The sequence below is a fragment of the Pelodiscus sinensis genome, chromosome 2 (genome assembly GCF_052426305.1).
Source record: "Pelodiscus sinensis isolate ZL-2025 chromosome 2, ASM5242630v1, whole genome shotgun sequence".
Classification (NCBI taxonomy): Eukaryota; Metazoa; Chordata; order Testudines; family Trionychidae; genus Pelodiscus; species Pelodiscus sinensis.
Window position 1 is genome coordinate 232,575,098 of NC_143053.1, and position 19,767 is coordinate 232,594,864.

The 19,767-nt window shown below is 42.0% G+C and overlaps 1 protein-coding gene across 1 annotated transcript in view; it reads right to left on the reverse strand.

The window, feature by feature from the left end:
- The window catches only part of EPC1 (enhancer of polycomb 1), a 138,333-nt gene extending 128,346 nt beyond the window's left edge, over positions 1–9,987 (reverse strand). Inside the window, exons 1-2 of the mRNA XM_025184459.3 lie at positions 9,837–9,987; positions 9,060–9,248 (exon numbers count right to left, since the gene is read on the reverse strand). The gene's annotated coding sequence lies outside the window, so the exon portion shown is untranslated. The remainder of the gene's footprint in view (positions 1–9,059; positions 9,249–9,836) is intronic.
- Between the last annotated feature and the right edge of the window lie 9,780 nt (positions 9,988–19,767).

Consider the following 19,767-nt stretch of genomic DNA (forward strand, 5'->3'; position numbering starts at 1 on the left):
TTTCAGGAAAATTTGCACATTGTTTAACTCAAGCTATTTTTTTGTAATAGTACAGTCATGAATAATTCAGTAGTACTTCGTATTTATAGTATTTTAAATGTTCATATAGTACCTCAGTTATGAACTGACTGATCAATGACACACCATTTGGAACTGAAATATGTAATCAGGCGGCAGCAGAGGAAAAAAAGCAAGTTATAATACTTTGTTAAATTAAAGCTTAAAAATATTTGACAATGTGAGGAAGCTGTTTCTGTGCTTGTTTCATTTAAATTAAAAATGTTTAAATGCTGAAGTTTCAAAGCAGCTAGTCAATGTTCAATTATAAACTTTTAAAAGAACAACATTTTGTGCAGTTACAAACATTTCAGAGTTACAAGCAACCCTCATTCCTGAGGTGTTTGTAATGCTGAGATTCTACTGTAGTTCTTCACAAACATGGATGTCCAACACTACTGTGAGGTATTATTTCAGTTTTAAAAATGGAAAGTATGAGACTGTGAAGTTAGTTGCCTACGGCCACAGAAATTCAGGGGTAGCACTCGGCTTAGAACAGGGGTAATTTTTACTCACAAACTGTATTCATCATACCTCTCAGCCTAAACTGTTACTTGCAATAATATTAAATTACTGCTATAGATCCAAACTGGACAAATGAAATACTATTAGAAAAATCTATATCACTATTTTATTCAAATTATTCAAATTTTTAAAATAGCTACTGAACTGTTCATAAGCAGTAAAAATGTGCTGTGTTCAGAAAGTTTCAAATATACAACTGTAGTTATTTTAATACTTTATTTTGATTTAATTGTAGGTTCAACTTTAGTCCATGTGCTATACTAGATCTAGCTCAAATCTGCATATTATTTAATTACAAAACAATACTGGAAAACCCATTTTTGCCTTTTTTGCTTCATATGTGAACTATATTGGCAACTGATCTGACCAATTGTCATTGCCTATCTGCAAATATCCAGAGGGACAATCAAAAAATGAAAGTTTAAATTCTGAAAAATAAAGGACAATCAGTGTCAAGATGCAAAACATCAGTGGACTCCAACTTTTTTAAGCACAAGATCATTTTTTAAATTTGTCAGTCCAAGATCTACCTCTCACCCAAGTTCCTCTGCCCTGCCCCTTCTCCAAGGCCCTGTCCCTGCTGCACATCTTTACTAAGGCCCCATCCTCCTTACTCTGTGAAGATGGGGTCCAGAGGAGGGGGACAAAGGGACATCAGTGCCCCCTGCCTTTGTCTCCTGCAACCTGCACAACAAGCAGGAGGCTCCTAGGGAGTAGCTCTGAGACTCTGGGCAGGAGCGGCAGGGCAGTTGAAGTGCCAGCACTCAATAGCTTCCCAGCCAAACTAGTCAGGATCACCGGTCAGAGGCTCCAAGATCTACCAGTAGATCCTGATCCACTGGTTGGTGATCACTGCTATAGCCATTTTGCAAGTGTGACTTCCAAAGAGGTTAAAAGAAAATTCACTTTTAATTACTGCCACCCAAGATTTGCACTGATGTATCTAGAAATTATCATATTTACAAAAGATACCTCTAGTAATCATACAAAGTTGAGAGAGTTTTCTTTGAGAAGAATGCATGACAACTTACTTATTTTAGTATTACATAAGTTCAGAGATGTAGAAGCAAGGCACACTGCTAAGAGTAACTTTTTCTTTTTTAAATTTTTATTTTAAAAGATGCTATCAGGTAGATGCATAACTGACTGGATAACCATTCTCAGAGAGTACTTATTAGTTATTAATGGTTCACAATCACGCTGGAAGAGCATAACAAGTGGTGTTGTGCAGGGGTCTGTTTTGGGACTGGTTCTGTTCAGTATCTTCATCAACAATTTAGATGATGCCATAGAGAGTACAATTATTAAGTTTGCAGACAATATCAAGCTGGGAGGGGTTGCAAATTTGCAACCCCTCCTTTTGGGTTTGGAGTCTTTTTGGCCAAGTTTTGCTACCCTCCAAAACACAGCAGATGTTAACATATTGAAGTTCAGCACAATACATCTTTGAAAGTAGAAGCTTACAATAAAAAGACTGCCACATGGGTAAGATGACAAAAGTAATAGGCAACACTGCAATTCATGAATACAGTGTAGCTCTTTTAATACAATATCTGATAAAGAAATATGCTAATTAAATTTGAAACAAAGACAAATTTATCTTACTATTAATTGCTTTCCAGGATGTCAGTCAGGAAATAAATTTGAATTGAGAAAATTTTGGGACCTACTTGTCATCCTCTGGTGCTGTCTGCTAGCATAGAGCTTCTCAAACTGTGACAATTTAATCCTAACTTTAATTTCCTATTTTATAGGAGTGATCATGTCTAGTGAAACAAGTTGGATGGGGGAAATCTATATCGGTAATGTATCTCCGAAAACAAACAGTAAGATAAAATGTGTTTTCCATCACAAGGTTTGTTTAGCAGTACTCTAATTTAGAGTGGGAGAGTTCTAGAAACCACAGGATCTGGCTGCAAACTTAAAGTGCCAAGAGGATGACAACACCACTAAGATACCCATGTATGCTACCTTCAACTAGGGGTACTTGCAGATACTCTGAAAGACCCCCATAAGCATGTCCCACATGAGGTGAGGCAGTAAATTCCAAATGGTAGTGCCCTGAAAACATTAACAGAGCTGGACTGTGGCTTCATGAAGCTCATCCAGGGAGGCTTGTTCAGCCGAAGCCCAAGAAAACCTCATTACAGTAAAACTTCACTAGTCCAGTATCCAATGGTCCGGCACTCCTGATGGTCTGGCACCATCTGGAACCCGGAAGTGCTCTGGGCAGCTGGATAATTGGAGCTGCTCTGTCCCCGGCTTCCCCGATTCAGCCACTGGTCAGTTTCAGCAGCGGCTGACTTGGGGAAGTCTGGGGCAGAGCAGCTGGGGTGCTGCCAGGTTGGTCCTGCAGCGCCAAGGGGCGCAGCCCCCCCCTTCCGATAGTCCAGCATATCTGATAATCCGGCACCCCCTGGGTCCTAAAGGTGCCGGATTATCGGAAGTTTACTGTACTAAGAATGTTATGCGATTTCTGATGGAAGAAGCTAGCTTTGGAATAGAGCTGGATGCAGAAACTGATTGGCTACGTCTAGACTGGCATGATTTTCCGGAAATGCTTTTAACGGAAAAGTTTTCCGTTAAAAGCATTTTCGGAACAGAGTGTCTAAATTGGCACGGACGCTTTTCCACAAGAGCACTTTTTGCGGAAAAGAGTCCGTGCCAATCTAGACGTGCTTTTCCGCAAAAAAGCCCCGATCGCCATTTTCGTGATCGGGGCTTTTTTGCGGAAAACAAATCTGGGCTGTCTACACTGGCCCTTTTGGGCAAAACTTTTGCGCAAAAGGACTTTTGCCCGAACGGGAGCAGCATACTATTTCCGCAAGAACACTGACAATCTTACATGAGATCGTCAGTGCTTTTGCGGAAATTCAAGCAGCCAGTGTAGACAGCTGGCAAGTTTTTCCGGAAAAGTGGCTGATTTTCCGGAAAAACTGGGCAGTCTAGACAGCCATTAAGTATGACAAGAATTATTTACAATTACTCTGCCTTTTATGGGGGCCCCATAAAATATGATGAGCAAAGATGGGAAATTATGAAAGAATGAAAAAAGCAAATCTTCAAAAATCTCCAGACACCCAGAGAATGACAGAGTGCCATTTTATGGCTTTTGGAATTTGGACAAATATTAGGAACAGAAGTTTCTTGGTTGAGATGGAATAAGGAAGTTGCTAGAAACTTCCTGGAATAAGGAGATAGCTAGAACAATTGCATAGGGCTATTTTATTTGTTTGGAATCTGAAGTAGTGAGGGTCACAAGCCAAAGCTACCAAGCATTGTGCCTTGCATATTTTGCTGAAGCAATGACCACTTTCCATAACAGGAGGTTAAAAGATACCAGGATAAAAAGGATTTTAAACAGAGGCTTTAAAAGAATCCTTTGGTTTTCACAGTTAACCCAGGGATTTCATTTGTGATTGTAGGTTTGAGCAACCTTGAAAAACCTTCTAACCCCTAAAGCACTGAACCTCTCTTCTTAGACCTTCTTTGAAGAAAAAGAAGATTTCCCTCTAAGCCTTTTCTTGCTCTTTTCTACATGGAACTGACCCAAGGGGATAAGATCAGGTCATATAATACATACAAGGGATGTAAAAAGTTGTTTAAAAATGTAACCTTGTAACTGCTAAAAATCCTAGTGCTTAATACACTGCAGGTTCCCAGGGAGTCATTGTGTAATCTGTGCTAGGTGAGGGGCAGAGAGGTCCGGGAAAGAGTGCCATTGACAGGACTGCTCCAGCTGGCAGGTGCAGCCACTGCCTGTGGTGGGCCCCGCAGGGGCCAGTTCTCCCCCAGCACTGGCTCTCGCCTGCCTTCCTGCCCCGCTGCCTCTGTAGGAGGCAGTGGGGGAGGAGGGTGTCCGTGGAGCCAGTTCCCCACATGTATCAGTTCCTTCCTGCTCCCCTCATCCTCCGCACTGCTGCCTCTCTATCAGAGGGACCATTAAAAAGCCAGCTCCCCACAGCCACCACCTCCCCCTCCTTGCAGCTTCTAATAGAGGCAGCAAGAGGGTGGGGAATGCGTGCAGTTAACAGGATTAACTGATAAGCCCAGGTTTATCGGTTAATTGTGTAGTCACCTACACATTGATATCTCCACTGGATTCCTATGATCAACAGACCTAGACAAGGGATTATGCAGTTGATATTTCTGCCATCATCCTGAAGGTGGTCAAAGAGGCAGAAGCATGCCCAAAAGTAACACAGTATGATTCAATGAAGCACAGCTCTCTGACTGAAGAAAGAATTGATCCAGAATTACGGTGATGCATAAGTGCACTGCCATGAAGTCAATAGATGCCAAAAATTGCTCTTCATTGATCACTACCAGGATGAATCACATACATTATTTATCAAACCATCATATTGGTTCTGAAGTAAAGTCATTTCAAATGTAGGATAACCACAAATAATCAGACTTCTTGTGGGCTACAAAATATCTTGAGTAGATCAATTTGTCCAACTCATCTAGGGAGAAAGATGTGATGGACCCAATCTTGAGAAGATGGGAGGTTTCAACTACTTTACCTCTTGTCTAGTCAGATGAAAGCATAGGATATCTGTCACGTAGTGCTCCTGAATTACTCAAAGGACCAAGCATCCAATATGACACTGGAGGAGATAAGCAGGAAATCCTTCCTCCTAGGATCTGCAGCTCTGAGGCAATAGAAAAATACTTGGAACCTATCATATCCTGATATTGGGTAAAGGAGAACAAGATTCCAGTTTAAAGTCTGTCTTCCAAAAGGACCATTTGTTGGAACTTATCACTATTGGACATGTAGTTAAGTGGAGAACACGAGGTGAAGAAACTGAGCTCTTTTATGAAACGAGAAAAGAGAGGAAATGGAGTCTTGCTCAAGAGGCTTGATAGAGCAAGAAAAGAGGTTTCTTCTTCTGAAAACTTGTTGAGAGTGAATGGACCCTTAAGAGTCAAGAAACTGAACTGTGAGGACATGTCCCTTCTGCAAGTAAGAAACCAGAGAATCTGATGAGGAAGCACTGAGAAAGTCAGGATGTTGGCTCTTACCCCAATGGGGTTTTGGATAATATTGTTTGCTACTAGAAGACACCTGGAGAGATTCCAGTGGGCCACATTTTGGGAAATGGTGGAGAAATTTCAATCACATTGAATTTGTTATATTGAGTTCATGTGTCCAGTAAGACACTAGAGTCTCTGAAGAGAACTGAGGAGGTGACTAGATGCAGAAGATCAGGCTTCTCACTTAGTCAGTATCCATTTCCATTATACAGCCTAAGAAGAGCATCTGCACAAAGATGGAGTGATAAGGCTGGATAGGCTTCATTAAACTAAACTTGGCCCTCCCTTGAATGGAAAGAGGGTAAAAAAAGAAATAAAGATCCCTTCTTTTGCGATGTGCTTTTGAAGTGTGGGCACACTTTTGCGCAAGAAGTCTTTGCGGAAGATCTCTTCAGCAAAAAGTTACTTGCGCAAAAATCGTGCAGCATAGACAAACACCCAGTGTCTACAAGGGCAGAAGCCACATCTTAGAAAATTCATAAGAAGGTAAAATATAGATAATATGGTAGAAAGTTGATATGTTGACTTATTTTTATTCAATGCAGTTGCTGGATGAATTTTGCCCATTTTTAAGTAATTCAAGATATAATTTAAATAAATATGTTCTCGCTTTTCTGAAGGTGACCAGATGTCATACTGTTGTTGTCAATCTGTTATCAGCTATAAAGGAGAGATATAAACTGCCTATCTTCATCTCAACAGTGTGCTAACTCTAAAATCTGCTACTATTGTATTAGTTCTACTTCTCAAAATGGCTACTATATATTTAGAGTTCTGGAAGGCATTAATCCTTCATTCCTTCTAAAATCTTTGTATATTTTGAGAATTGTCATAAGTATGAGATTTGACTACAGACTTAGATTATTTGTCAAAGATTGTGACTTATTTCTTGCACAATTATAAAACATTCTTCAATGAATTTACATTTAATACATTTCTACTGCAGTCTACACATGGTGCAAAGGAATCACTTAATGTCACCTCAATGTCTCAATTTAGTATATTACTAAAATGATGGTGCAATTTTATTATTTACAGGATGATTTATAATTTTTCACTGATACAAGAATAAATAGCTGTTTCTACTGATCTCTAATAGCAGAAAATCCCTCCACAGGTGGAGTCTCAATGATGCAGAGTATTCACAATCTTTACTATCTCATATAAGTAACCCAGAACAGATTAGTGCAGCCTCAAAAACGACGTACTGTATCTAGGGCAGCTTCAAGATGCACTGATGCAACATTTCCAGTCTATGCCACTGGGGCTTTTTTGCAGCCTGGATTGCACCATCTGACCCCTGATCACTGTCTTCTGAGATGCAGATGTCCCTACAGGGGAAAGGTTCAGACTGCACCTCCCTGAGCAAAGCAGTCAGATGAATCAATACCTCATAAATGTATACATGGACAGTTTAAACAAAACTATTTATATATCACAGGGTTTTACCCCAAATAAATATCTTCAGGTTATTGGAAAAGACCTTTGGTAAGTAAATGTGTTTTAAATATGCATTTAGATCTTTAGAGAAAAGTTTAGAGGACCAGTAAAGTTCTGTTTAGAAGGGACAGAGAGAATCCACTCTAGAAGATATAGTCAATATTTCTGATGCAACGATTTTATAATTTGTAAATGTGACAAGCATCAAATTTATTATTGAAAACATGTAAATATAAAGCATGTGCATAAGTCAAGTTATAAACAGTCAATTACACAAGAATACTCTATGTTAATAGGCAATTTAATTCCTTTTTTTAAATATTTTGTTATCCACACTTAAATGTATTGGTTAACCTGTTGAGTTTTCTAGGCTGTGTTCTGATTATTTCAAATCCAAACAATGGACTAGTGGTTTTTAATATTTTATTTTGCTTCAAGTATACATTTCTCATGCTTGACTATATCTTCCCACCAAGATTTTTTTTCTTATAAGCAAAACAAACGTTTGCAAATAACAATACAATACATATATTTTGTGCCCTATGAAGGCTTGACTATTTGCAGTCTTTCTGAAGTATAGGAAGAAATTCAATGCAATGTTTTTGTCTACTCATGCTCTAGTCACAAAACAGAAATTAAAAAAAACAAAGAAAACCTTTAATGCATTTGCTTCAGAATTGGGAAGAAAACTATTGTAGGTTTTAAATTGCATGTAGAAAATATGTAACATTAAACAAAGGGCCCAATCCCTTATTCGTGATCAGAACTCCCAAAGACCCTAACAGAAGATGTGGATGTGCAAGGAAAAGGTAGGTCCTTCATATTAAACATTATTTTCATAGTTGATAATTAAACTTTACAACTGGAAGACAATGACCAGCTTGCACTGAAAAATGTACAAGCAAAACCTTTCCCCAGTATGTGTATGTAAAATGATTTAAACATTTTTCTTTTGAAGCCACTGCAAGATCATTTTGGGGGTGGGGCTTATCTTACTGAAGAAAAGAAAACTGATCTCTAAAGATACGGGATTAAAAAAATCTCCCTTTTCTTATTATGCAAAAAAGAGGCTATGAGGAAATGTTTGTTCCCATCCATAGTTCACACACTATTTAAATAATACAGTTTAATGAGCCCTTGCGACTAAACTGCTCCTACTTCAATACAAGAAAATGAAAAGATACAATAGATCAAATCTTGCCCCACCTTCTCCCAACCCCCCTCTCTCTTAGTGAAACGGACTTACATTGTTTAAGAGCACCACAGCGCCACCAACACAGATCAATGCAAAACAAAAAAGATCTCCCACCGTGTGAAAAAAAATGCGCCTAGAAAAATGCCAAAAATTACAAAATGTCTCCCAATTGCACCTTCTCGGAGAAAAACAAGACATCTCTGTGAAGTGTGGCTAAATAGGAGCCTTTATATAAATATGCCTTTGAGCTGAGTGCTGTAAAAGAGAGCTCATTTTCAAATAAAAAGGCCACTGTTTAGGAACAGACATAACAGGGTTTATATTAAGTTATGTCAATCTCCACCTTCATAAACCAAGGGCAGTCCTCCCCCCCCGTAGTGTGAATCAAAGTAATCCATCAAGTGCTATCAGAAACGGCATAATAAACTATTTTAGCTACAGTCACAATAAATGTATGAATATATCCCTATAAAAATTAATTAATTATAAATTGAGTGTAGACAGACACAACGATGCATACATTTATCATTCCCTACAAAACAAGTCCATCTTAAAAATATCTGATTTCTTATACACCTAGCCATAATTTAAGTGCAGTTTATGCTTCAAATACATTAAACCTTAAAGACGGAAACAAAACTATTTATCGAAATTAACTAGACAGCTTTAACTGGAATACGCACGAGATCAAAGCTAAAGAAAAATACAAAGATATATTTTGCTAAGTAACACAACGAAAATCCTTTGTTAGATATTAATCGCAGAAATATAGCAACAAATTAAAAAAATACTGTAAACTTACCTTTCCAAGAGGCAAAAAGGACAGTCCTTGCAAAATGACTGTAACAATATCGGCTGTATACTTGTTCCCTTACAAACAGCCATCTCCATGCAGCAAAGCGATATCCAAACATCTTTAGAATATTTTGTAAATAGAAAGTGGTACTTTCTTCCATGATCGCTGGGCGAATTAAGAGGTTTTCTTGAGGGTCTGTGGGCGTTTGGAAAAATCGGAGAAATATCCAAAAAAGATTAAAAGCAGTAGGAGCCAGAAGACTCTGGGGTTAACAACTTTGTAATGGCAAACAGGCGTGTTCTGATTGGATAGGAGGGCAGTGTCCCTACAGTCTGCACTATCCCCCGCTCTCCCCCTTCTGCAGCCTGGAAAAAAATGCAGTGTGCCATTTTACACTTGAATTTTAAACACACACCCAACAAAATGACCAAAGTCTATGCTTCACAGTCAATGACGACGCAAAACAAGTCTCTTCAAAAGTCTACATTGCTATTTCAATAAAAACCTCTTTAAAAGGGCCACAGAAATAATTCAGCCTTCTTCAGCCAGAGGCTTTACCATTTTTCCTCCTACTCCCCTTAAGTTTTTACCAAAAACACATTAATCAACGTTTTCTAAACGTCTCATGCAATTTTAAAAGAAATATATCAACATTATTATGTTTTCACAATATTATAGAATCCAAGAAAGCCAGTCATGCCTGAAACAAAATCCATGACTCCTTGATATTGGGAGGCTTAAATCCCAGAGAATATTCAGTTGTTTACAAATCTAAATACCTACCTTGTAATATAACTAAAATAATATTAATTTCAACAGATACATCCACTGTGGCAGGAATAGTTTTTCCTTAAATAATGTTTAAAAACCCCTCCTTATACTGACTGACAGAATTTTACCATGCTGCCCACAAACAAAATGGCTGTGGCACTGAGTTTTTTGGATCCTCCCACCGTGCCTCCCCTTGGCCTCCAGGAAGTGGTAGAAATCCAAAATAAAATCAATACTAAAAGTACAATGCACGGTGTAAACTCCATACGACATCATTAGGGATGTTGGATGGTGAAAAATATGTACAAATGTCCCACTTTCTCAAGGATATTTATTGTTTTAAAAAGGGAATCAATCACTGGAGGTTTAGTGACTGTGTAATTTGAACTTCCTGCTTTACATATTTATAAGGTCTTTCACCTATTTTGGCAGGCTTTCAAATTAACTGGGTTGGGAAATTTGATGCTGTGTTTTTAGTTGTGAGCTGAGTCAGGTACTCAGTGGCTGGGACTGTGCTGTGGAAATGAAGGCAAATGCTAACACTTTAAAATTCAGTACAAAATAAAATAAAAATCCTAACATTGCAATGTTATAGTGAGAATTTAAATATGCAAAAGGCAAGACATTCAAATGTATGGTTCCCACAGTAACTATAATGTAGGCCCCTTGCACATAAAAAAAAAAAAGCAGTTTGTATTCTGGTATGTTATTTATATATATGGCTTAGGGTAATGTGGGTGAATTATATTTTTTGTGGAACAACCTTGTCACATGCATCTGACAAAGTGGCTACATCTAGACTGGCATGATTTTCCGCAAATGCTTTTAACGGAAAAGTTTTCCATTAAAAGCATTTGCGGAAAAGAGTGTCTAGATTGGCACAGACGCTTTTCTGCAAAAGCACTTTTTGTGGAAAAGCATCCGTACCAATCTAGATGCGGTTTTGTGCAAGAAAGCCCCGATCGCCATTTTCGCGATCGGGAATTTTTTGCGCAAAACAATACCTCGTTGTCTACACTGGCCCTCTTGCACAAAAGCATTTGCACAAGAGGGCTTTTGCCCGAACGGGAGCAGCATAGCATTTCCGCAAGAAGCACTGATTTCAGACAGTAGGAAGTCAGTGTTCTTGCGGAAATTCAAGTGGCCAGTGTAGACAGCTGGCAAGTTTTTCCGCAAAAGCAAATGCTTTTGCGGGAAAAACTTGCCAGTCTAGACGCAGCCAGTGAGTCTTTGCCCAAGAAAGCTTATGCTCCAACACTTCGGTTAGTCTATAAGATGTCACAGGATGACGCGCTGCTTTTGCAGATTCAGACTAACACAGCTACCTCTCTGATACTCAACCTTGATTTTTTACTTAGTAATAACTTGTGTATTTTTGCAGCTTATATCATGTTTAAAATAACTTATAACTAAAATTTAAAAGAAACAATTGCACATTCAAATTGAATTTGCTCATTCTGAAGTCTGTGTTGGCTCCTGTAATCACTGTATTCACTTTGATTTGTATTCACTCTGTTTGCTTTGTTGTGCTTTATGTGATTCAACCGTCCTGTGATATTCTGGACTGACTCTGTGTTCGTGTGCACACGTGCCTCAATTTCCCTGGGCAGTGCAGCACTATCTGGATGAAGAGGGGAAGGCTGGGCATGACTCACTGTGGAAGTCTCTCTCTCATCCTGAGGACCAGGTGACACAAATAACACCTTGGGCCTGGAAGCAAGACAAAGCAGGAGGCAGGGCTGCCTGGGGGGCTGTGAGCAGTGGCTATGAGTGCGAGTTAGTTTTCGGCTGGCCTGGAGAAGGGAGCCTAGCCCTCTGGCCTCCCCTTTCTCCAAGATGGATTGTGTTGACTGTTCTGGTTTCTGTGGGTACATCTACACTAGCCCCCTAAATTGATCTAGGGAGGCTAATGAGGGTGGCCGAAATTGCAAATCAAGCCCGGGATTTAAATATCCCGCGCTTGATTTGCATGTTCCCGGCTGAAATTGACTAGCCTGAAGTAACTGCTCACATCTACAGGCAGCAGTGAAACAGGATTCCAATTTAAAGCCCCTAAATTGAATTAGCTGATAAACCTCATTGCAGGAGGAAATTCCGTTTCACTGCCGCGTGTAGACGCGGGCAGTTACTTCGGGCTAATCAATTTCTAAAATGGCGACTGGCCGGGAACATGCAAATCAAGCGCGGGATTACTTAAATCCCAGGCTTGATTTGAAATTTCGGCTGCCCTCATTAGCCTCCTTAGCTCTATCTAGGGGGCTAGTGTAGACATACCCTGTAACAACAAATCTGGGCTCTGCTGTGTCCCTGTGAACCGATAAACCTTCTGTGCTACTTGCTGGCTGAGAGTCACATGTGACTGTGTATGGAGCTACAGGGCCGGGTGACTCCATCACACTTTGTGACTGTGGCAGGAGTGGGATGGACTGCACCCCGTGGATGGAGCATCCAGCAATAAGTGACTGGGGCACAGTGGAAAGAAGGAGGGCTTGCAAGAGCCAGCCATGCTGGAGGCAGTCTACAATCTAAACCGAGTGTGATCCTCGAAAGGGGGTGGCGAGGAGTCCTGTGGCACCTTATAGACTAACTGAAGTGTTGGAGCATAAGCTTTCGTGGGCAAAGACCCACTTCGTCAGATGCAAGTAGTGGAAATTTCCAGAGGCAGGTATAAATATGCAGGCCAGAATCAGGCTGGAGATGACGAGGTGGATCCAATCAGGGAGGATGAGGCTCACTTCTAGTAGCTGATCTGGAGGTGTGAATTCCAAGAGAGGAGAAGCTGCTTTTGTAGTTATTAAGCCATTCACAGTCAATCTCTTGGAATTCACACCTCCAGATCAGCTACTAGAAGTGGGCCTCATCCTCCCTGATTGGATCCACCTCGTCATCTCCAGCCTGATTCTGGCCTGCATATTTATACCTGCCTCTGGAAATTTCCACTACTTGCATCTGACAAAGTGGGTCTTTGCCCACGAAAGCTTATGCTCCAACACTTCAGTTAGTCTATAAGGTGCCACAGGACTCCTCGCCGCTTTTGCAGATTCAGACTAACACGGCTACCCCTTTGATACTCGAAAGGGGGTGTCCCCTATAGGAAGGGTTCCACTGCCGACTGTGAGAAGTGGTCCCAGGAGGCGGAGGGGTCTCTGATCTAACCCCTGGGGGTTATGACACCTAAGGAGGCTGACACACTGAAGGGTTTCTTCCTGGGAATCGTGAAGCCCTATAGCATAGGCCTGTGCATCTGCACCCCTAGGAACATCAGGGAGATGGCCAATCCCCATCTTCTGCGGAGGAACAAGAGATTTGTAAGTGTAACAGACTAGTGAAAATAGATCCTGTCTCTTGGAGACAGACAAAATTGGAGAATTAAGCTGAAAGCAGAGGAAGAGATTAGTATCTACAGTACAATGAATCTTGTTACCTGACTGACTGGAGGGAGAAAACCTCCCTGCTGTTGTGAGCAGAGGGGACACACCCAGCCAGCCTTTTGTCTCAGTTAACCACAAGATTTCAGGATTTGAGTCCACAGGGCAAAAGGAGAAGGAAAAAAAACTTGCTTGTACAAAGGAAAGCTGCAGTTTATTCCTGAAATGTCAGAACTCCGTTGATATTGAGGCAAAGTTGTGGCCTGATAAAAAACTGGAAATGTACAATTGGAATAGATGTGTTCTATTGCTGATGTTAATTTCTGTAGCCAGTATGCATGCTCTTTGGAAAAACTGTGGAACATGTTAAAAATTATACACATTGGGGATCATGCTGCAAAAGCAGATCTGATCCACTATTGTTCTTACCAAGGGTGTGTCTAGACTACAGAGTTTTGTCAACAAAAGTGGACTTTTGTCGACAAAACTATACCTGCATCTACACTACCGCTGAGTTCTGTCGACATAACGTCGACAGAATTCAGCAGTTTTGTCGACGCTGGTAAACCTCATTTTACGAGGCATAACGCCTTCTGTCGACAGAGTTCTGTCGACAGAAGGTGTTATTGCATGTAGGGTTGTGTCTAGACTACAGGGTTTTGTCGACAAAGCAGCTTGCTTTGTCGACAGAACTGAATGTAGTCTAGATGCTCTTTGTCGACAGAAGCTTTGTTGACAGTATCTGTCGACAAAACTTCTGTCGACAAAGCCCTGTAGTCTAGACGTACCCCAAGTTTTACCTTGGGTTTGTAAAAGAGTGCAAGGATACTGTTGTCTTCATGATAAGCCTTGCTACGATGAAGCCTGTTTTAGGCAGCCCAGTATATTACACTCATAAATAATTTAAAATGTGTAATCCCCCTCCCCAGCAAAATTAGGATGCTACTTGACACTCACACCTTTCCTGCTGTAAGCAGTTTCTTGGGATCCATAGGGCCTGACTCACTTCCCATGAAGTCTTTCCATTTCTGTTAGCAGGAATGGATTGGGTCCTAATAGATGGAACTATGTTTTCCAATGTGCATTATTTTTCATTTATCAACATTGAGATTCATCTGCCATTTTGTTGCCCAATCACCCAGTTTTGTGAGATCCTTTTGAGGCTCTTTGCAATCTGCTTGGGACTTAACTATCTTGAGTAGTTTTGTATCGCCTGTAAATTTTACCACCGAACTGTTTATCCCTTTTCCCAGATCATTTATATTTTCAAGAGTCACAGTCCTTTGTAGCAAAATGCAATTAATGATCCTGCACACTTCTGTTAATGTAACCAACACACCTTCTGAGTGTAGTGTACTATCCCAAGTAATGGCACCTAAACAACTTAGAGAGAAAGAATGAGTGTGTTTTACAGCCTTAGCTGAGAACTAACTGGCTTTTAACTCAGGGGACAGAGGCTCATGCACAAAGCTCCACAGATCCCAGGTTCTGTTCTGCCTGTTGGCATTGCATTAACAGTCCCAGCAGTGGACTTTCCAATTCCAAACTGATTCATGACTGATCAGTAGCAGTCTGGAGTTGCCAGCTTCCATAGAGTGATGGCTGTGCACTTCTTCACAGGCAGCTCTCATTTTGGTGTCCTTATGCTTCCTCTTGCACCCTTGGTGCTGTTGATGCCACCAGGACCTTCCAGCCTGACACATCCAGACCTGTGCACTCAGACAATTATCCTCCCGGATGCCATTGTCTAAGCAAATGCTGACTCTATCCCATGCTCCAAACCTGTTTTTGGACTCCTCTCTCCAGCAGATGAGCCCCATATCCTCCGTCCTCCTCCAATTGAACCACTGATGGAGAAAACCCAACTGACTCTCAACTGACTTCTCAAACCTCAACTTGCACTGTCAGCTCCACCAGTACCAACAGCCCCTCTTTTGCCAGACCCTTCTTCTGAATCTGACTTGAAATAGTCTTCTTTTCTGCCATGTTCTTCCAGCTAGACTCTTGGAACTGGTCCTACATATCAATGTACAGTTCCTTTGTTCCACCACATGCAGGCACCACTGATGCCTGACAATCCCTATGCCTAGCACTTCTGGCTTACTTGTAACCCCTACCATGATCATGGGATGCATTCCCTGCATTATCAACCATTTTCCATGCATACCACTCTTTTCCACAAGAAACCCCTGGATGTTCCTGCTCCGTCAGCTCTATTGGCAGCAGTCATGCCATCAGAACCTGCAGTCCTCATGGGCACCTCTTCCTTCCTGTATGATGCCCTCATTCCATCCTCCCTCTCGCTGCCTGTTGACCACTCCCAATACCAGGACTTATTTCCATTGCAAGACTCCCATGACCAATTCCTGGACATTTTCTACCCTCTAGGACCTTTCCATATTGTTTTACCCATCCATGGTGCCATCTTACAGCTAGTTCTGGCTATTTGACATATGTCAGCCCCATGCACCCCTATGCCAAAGCAGGCAGAATGCTGCTACTGTATGCCCTATAAGGGTATGACCTTTCTCTTTACCCCCATCCCCACTACCCAACTGTTAAATGCCACCAAGCATGCCTGTCAGCAGCACTTTAAATCTATCTCTCCTGATCATACTGCCCAAAAGCTAGATTTGGTAGGCCACAAGGTGTATTTGTCCTTGAATCTGCAATTTCACATTGCCAGCCACCAGGCTTTCCTCACCAACTATGATTTCCTGTCTTATTACCAGGTGATGGACTTTCAAGACTTTCTCCCTCTAGAAAAGCAGTTGGCTTTTCAGCAGCATCTGTTAAACGAGAGCAAGATAGTGGGCAAGGTACCTCTTCAAGCTGCATCTGATGCCTCCAACACTGCATCACATTCCTTGGCATCCAATGTGGTGCTGTGCTATGACTCTTGGCTCCAGTCTATCAGTTTCTCTAAAGAGGCCAAGATGACTCTTGAGGCCTTTCCATTTAACAATCCCAAATGATTTAGTGATGGGATGAATGAGTTCTTCCACTCTTTCAGAGACTCCCATACCACCTTTTGGTTGCTGGGCATTTATATTCTGGCCCCAGCCTGCTAATAGGAACACTCATCTTTTTGCCCTTGTTCTCGTGCCACTTACCAATGGACACCTAATCTGCCTTGAGCTGCCTGGGCTCCCAGTGCCTCTACAGACTTCTGCTGCTGCTTTCACCTTCCACCAACTAAGCAATCTTTTTAACTTTGTCGTTGAGACTTGTGAACTCTCCTCCATCCTTTTGGCTGGGCCACTGATTGTCTTTGGGAGTCATCTTGCCTTTTGTGCATGCAACTGGGGCAAGATCACTTCTTGCCATTGGGTGCTGGACATCATCTGCCCGGGCTACCTTATTTAATTTCTCTCCTTCCCTCCTCATCATCCATCCTGTGGCTGCCATCTGACCCTTCCCCATGACCATCTTCTCCACAAGGAAGTGATCACTCTCCTTCAAAAAGGTGCCATAGAAACCATGCCACGGTGCTACAATGGCTATGGTTTTCAGTCTTCCTATTTCTTCATCCTGAAGAAAGGGGGTAGTCTTCATCCATGAACAAGTTTATTTATAAATTTCAATTCAGGTTGGTCATCGTTCCCTTTATTTTTTCTTCCTTTCCTTATGGAGTTTGGTTCATCGCTCTACATATCAAAGTTGCATACTTCCATATAAATATCCACACTGCTTATTGTAAATTTCTCCACTTTAAGATGGGAGTTCCTATTACCAATACTGCACCCTACTATTTGAAATTACCACAACCCTCTGCATCTTCCCAAAAGTCTTCATGATCATTCAGGCTTGTGTGTGTCACCTGGGCCATTCCTTCTTCCCTGACCTGAATTACTGGCTTCTTGTGACACCCTTTCATCCTCATCTCCTTCCCAGTATCCATACCATCCATGTCTTGCTTGGAAGCTGGGGGGATCTACATCAATGAGAATCTCATCCCACATTCTCATCTTCATAGGGTCATGCCTGCACTCTGTCATAGCTTGTGCCTTTCTTCCATTGACTGCTTCACCACCCTCACTTCTCTTATTAGGATGCTCCAACGCCATTTATGAAGATGCTTTTTTCAGTGCCTCTCCCTCCTCGGACATATGCCAGTCTGCTCTGCAGTCTTCATGCATGCCCATCTCCATATGCATTGTCTCTAGCTCTGGCTCTAATCTATCTAGAATCCATGGTCGAACCACCAGAAAAAGCAATCATCATCCTTTTCACTGTTTTGGCTTCCCTCACTTGGTAGTGCAACCTATCCATGGTTATAGCAGACATTTGTTTCATGTGCCTCTATGACCAGCATCACTCTTACAACAGATGCCTCATTCATGGTTTGGGCTGCACACCTCGACAGTTACACAGTCCAGTGTCTTTGATCACCAAGAGTCATGTGAATGCAAATCAGTGTCTTGGAACTACGGCGGTCTGCCTTGTCTGTCAGGCCTTCTTGCTCATCCGTCATTCCTGCCATTTTCAACTACAGGCAGTCCCCTACTTACGAATTGGTTATGTTCCGAACACCTGGTCGTAACTCGATTTGGTTGTAAGTTGCAAATACCCTTAAACGCGCTGCCCGCGCTGTTCGAAAAACTTGACCTATATGGTTCTCAACTCGAAAATATTATAATGGGGTTAATGGGAGGTTGGTCGTAAGTATGGATGGTCATAAGTCAGTGTGTTCGTAAGTCGGGGAGTGGCTGTACTGTCCAACAGTATGTCAGTAGATATATATATTAGCTAACAGAAGGTGGTCAGCTCTCCTCCCCTCTACACAGGGGACATCTGTCTTTGCAACTGGTACCTCTAGCATCATCCTCTATGCTGTGCACCTCCTAGACACCAGCAATTCCCTGCAGACAGATTCATTTGTTCCTTCCATGACAACCATGATGGGAAATCCACAACCTCGTTCTTCAGCTTGTCTTACATTGGTGGAGCATGCCATGCTGGGAAACTCTTTGTGACATTTAGGAAACACAAATTTACCTTCTTTTTCTCCCAGGCTCACAGGATAATGCCCTTCATATTCCCTAGACCTCAGATGTCCATTCCCCTCTTTCCCCAGGTCCTATGCAAACTGTGGAATGACCAAGCGATGGTTATCCTCTTAGTTTCCTCCTGGCCCTACTAGTATTGGTACACTGATCTTCTTCACCTCTGTGCTTGTCCCCCAGTTCTCTTCTTGCCCTCCTACATCTCAAATGCAGGCACTACAACCCAAGTCCTCTCCACCTCCATGGCCTGGTTTTTGAATGGGGCTCAAATGTGGGCTGGGTTTGCCCAGTCCTTGCCTGAGAGATCCATACTCATTGCAGACACCAATCCATTCGGACCTATCAACCTAAGTACTAGTGCTTTGCTGTGTGAGCACACCACCATCACCTCTCTCTGGACTTCTTCTGCATCCCTGTCCTTCATAGAGTCTTAGGGGTGGAAGAGACCTCAGGAGGTCATCAAGTCCAAGCCCCTGCCAAAGGCAGAACTAGTGCTTTTTTTGTGACGGTACGCCACTGGACGGTATACTGACACCTATTTTCCCTGCATACCTTAAATGAATTGCATTCTCCTCGAGCATACAGACACCTCTTTTCCTGGGGCGGCTAGGCTCCTGATGGAAGCCCGCTCAGGACACGTGGCTCTTAAAGTGGTCACGACCGCATTTCAAGCCCACCGTGTTTTTGCTCAACAACTTTTCCCCTGGAGTACTGGCACCTTTTTTCTTACAAAAAAAGCACTGATCAGAACCAACCATAACTAAATCATCCCAGCCAAGGCTTTGTCAAGCTGGGCCTTAAAAACTCCTAGGGACGAAGATTCTTCCACCTCCATAGATAATCCATTCCAGTGCTTCCACCCTCCTAGTGAAATAGTTTTTCCTAATATCTAACCTAGACCTCCCCCACTGCAACTTGAGACCACTGTTCCTTATTCTGCCATCTGTTCTCTGTCACTAATGAGAGCAGCCTCTCTCCATCCTCTCTGGAACCTCTTTTTTTCAGGTAGTTAAAGGCTGCTATTGAATTTCCCCTCACGCTCCTCTTCTGCAGACTAAACAAGCCCAAATCCCCCAGCCTCTCCATGTAAGTCCTGTGCTCCAGGCCTAATCATTTTAATTGCCCTCTGCTGGACCCTCTCCACTGCATCCACATCCTTTTTTGTAACGGGGGACCCAGAATCGGACAAATACTCCACATGTGGCCTCACCAGTGCTAAATAAAGAGGAAAAAATAACTTCTCTAGATCTGCTGGAAATGCTCCTTCTAATGCACCTAATATGCCATTAGCCTTCTTGGCTATAAGGACACACTGTTGACTCATATCCACTGTAATCCCCAGGTCCTTTTCTGCCAAACTGCTGCTTAGCCAGTCAGTCCTCAGCCTGTAACAATGCTTGGGATTCTTCTGTCTCAGGGGCAGGACTCTGCACTTGTCCTTGTTAAGCCTCATTAGATTTCTTTTGGCCCAATCCTCCAATTTGTCTAGGTTACTCAGGACCCTATCCCTACCTTCCAACATATCTACCTCTCTCCCTAGCTTAGAGTCATTAATAAAGATGTTGAACA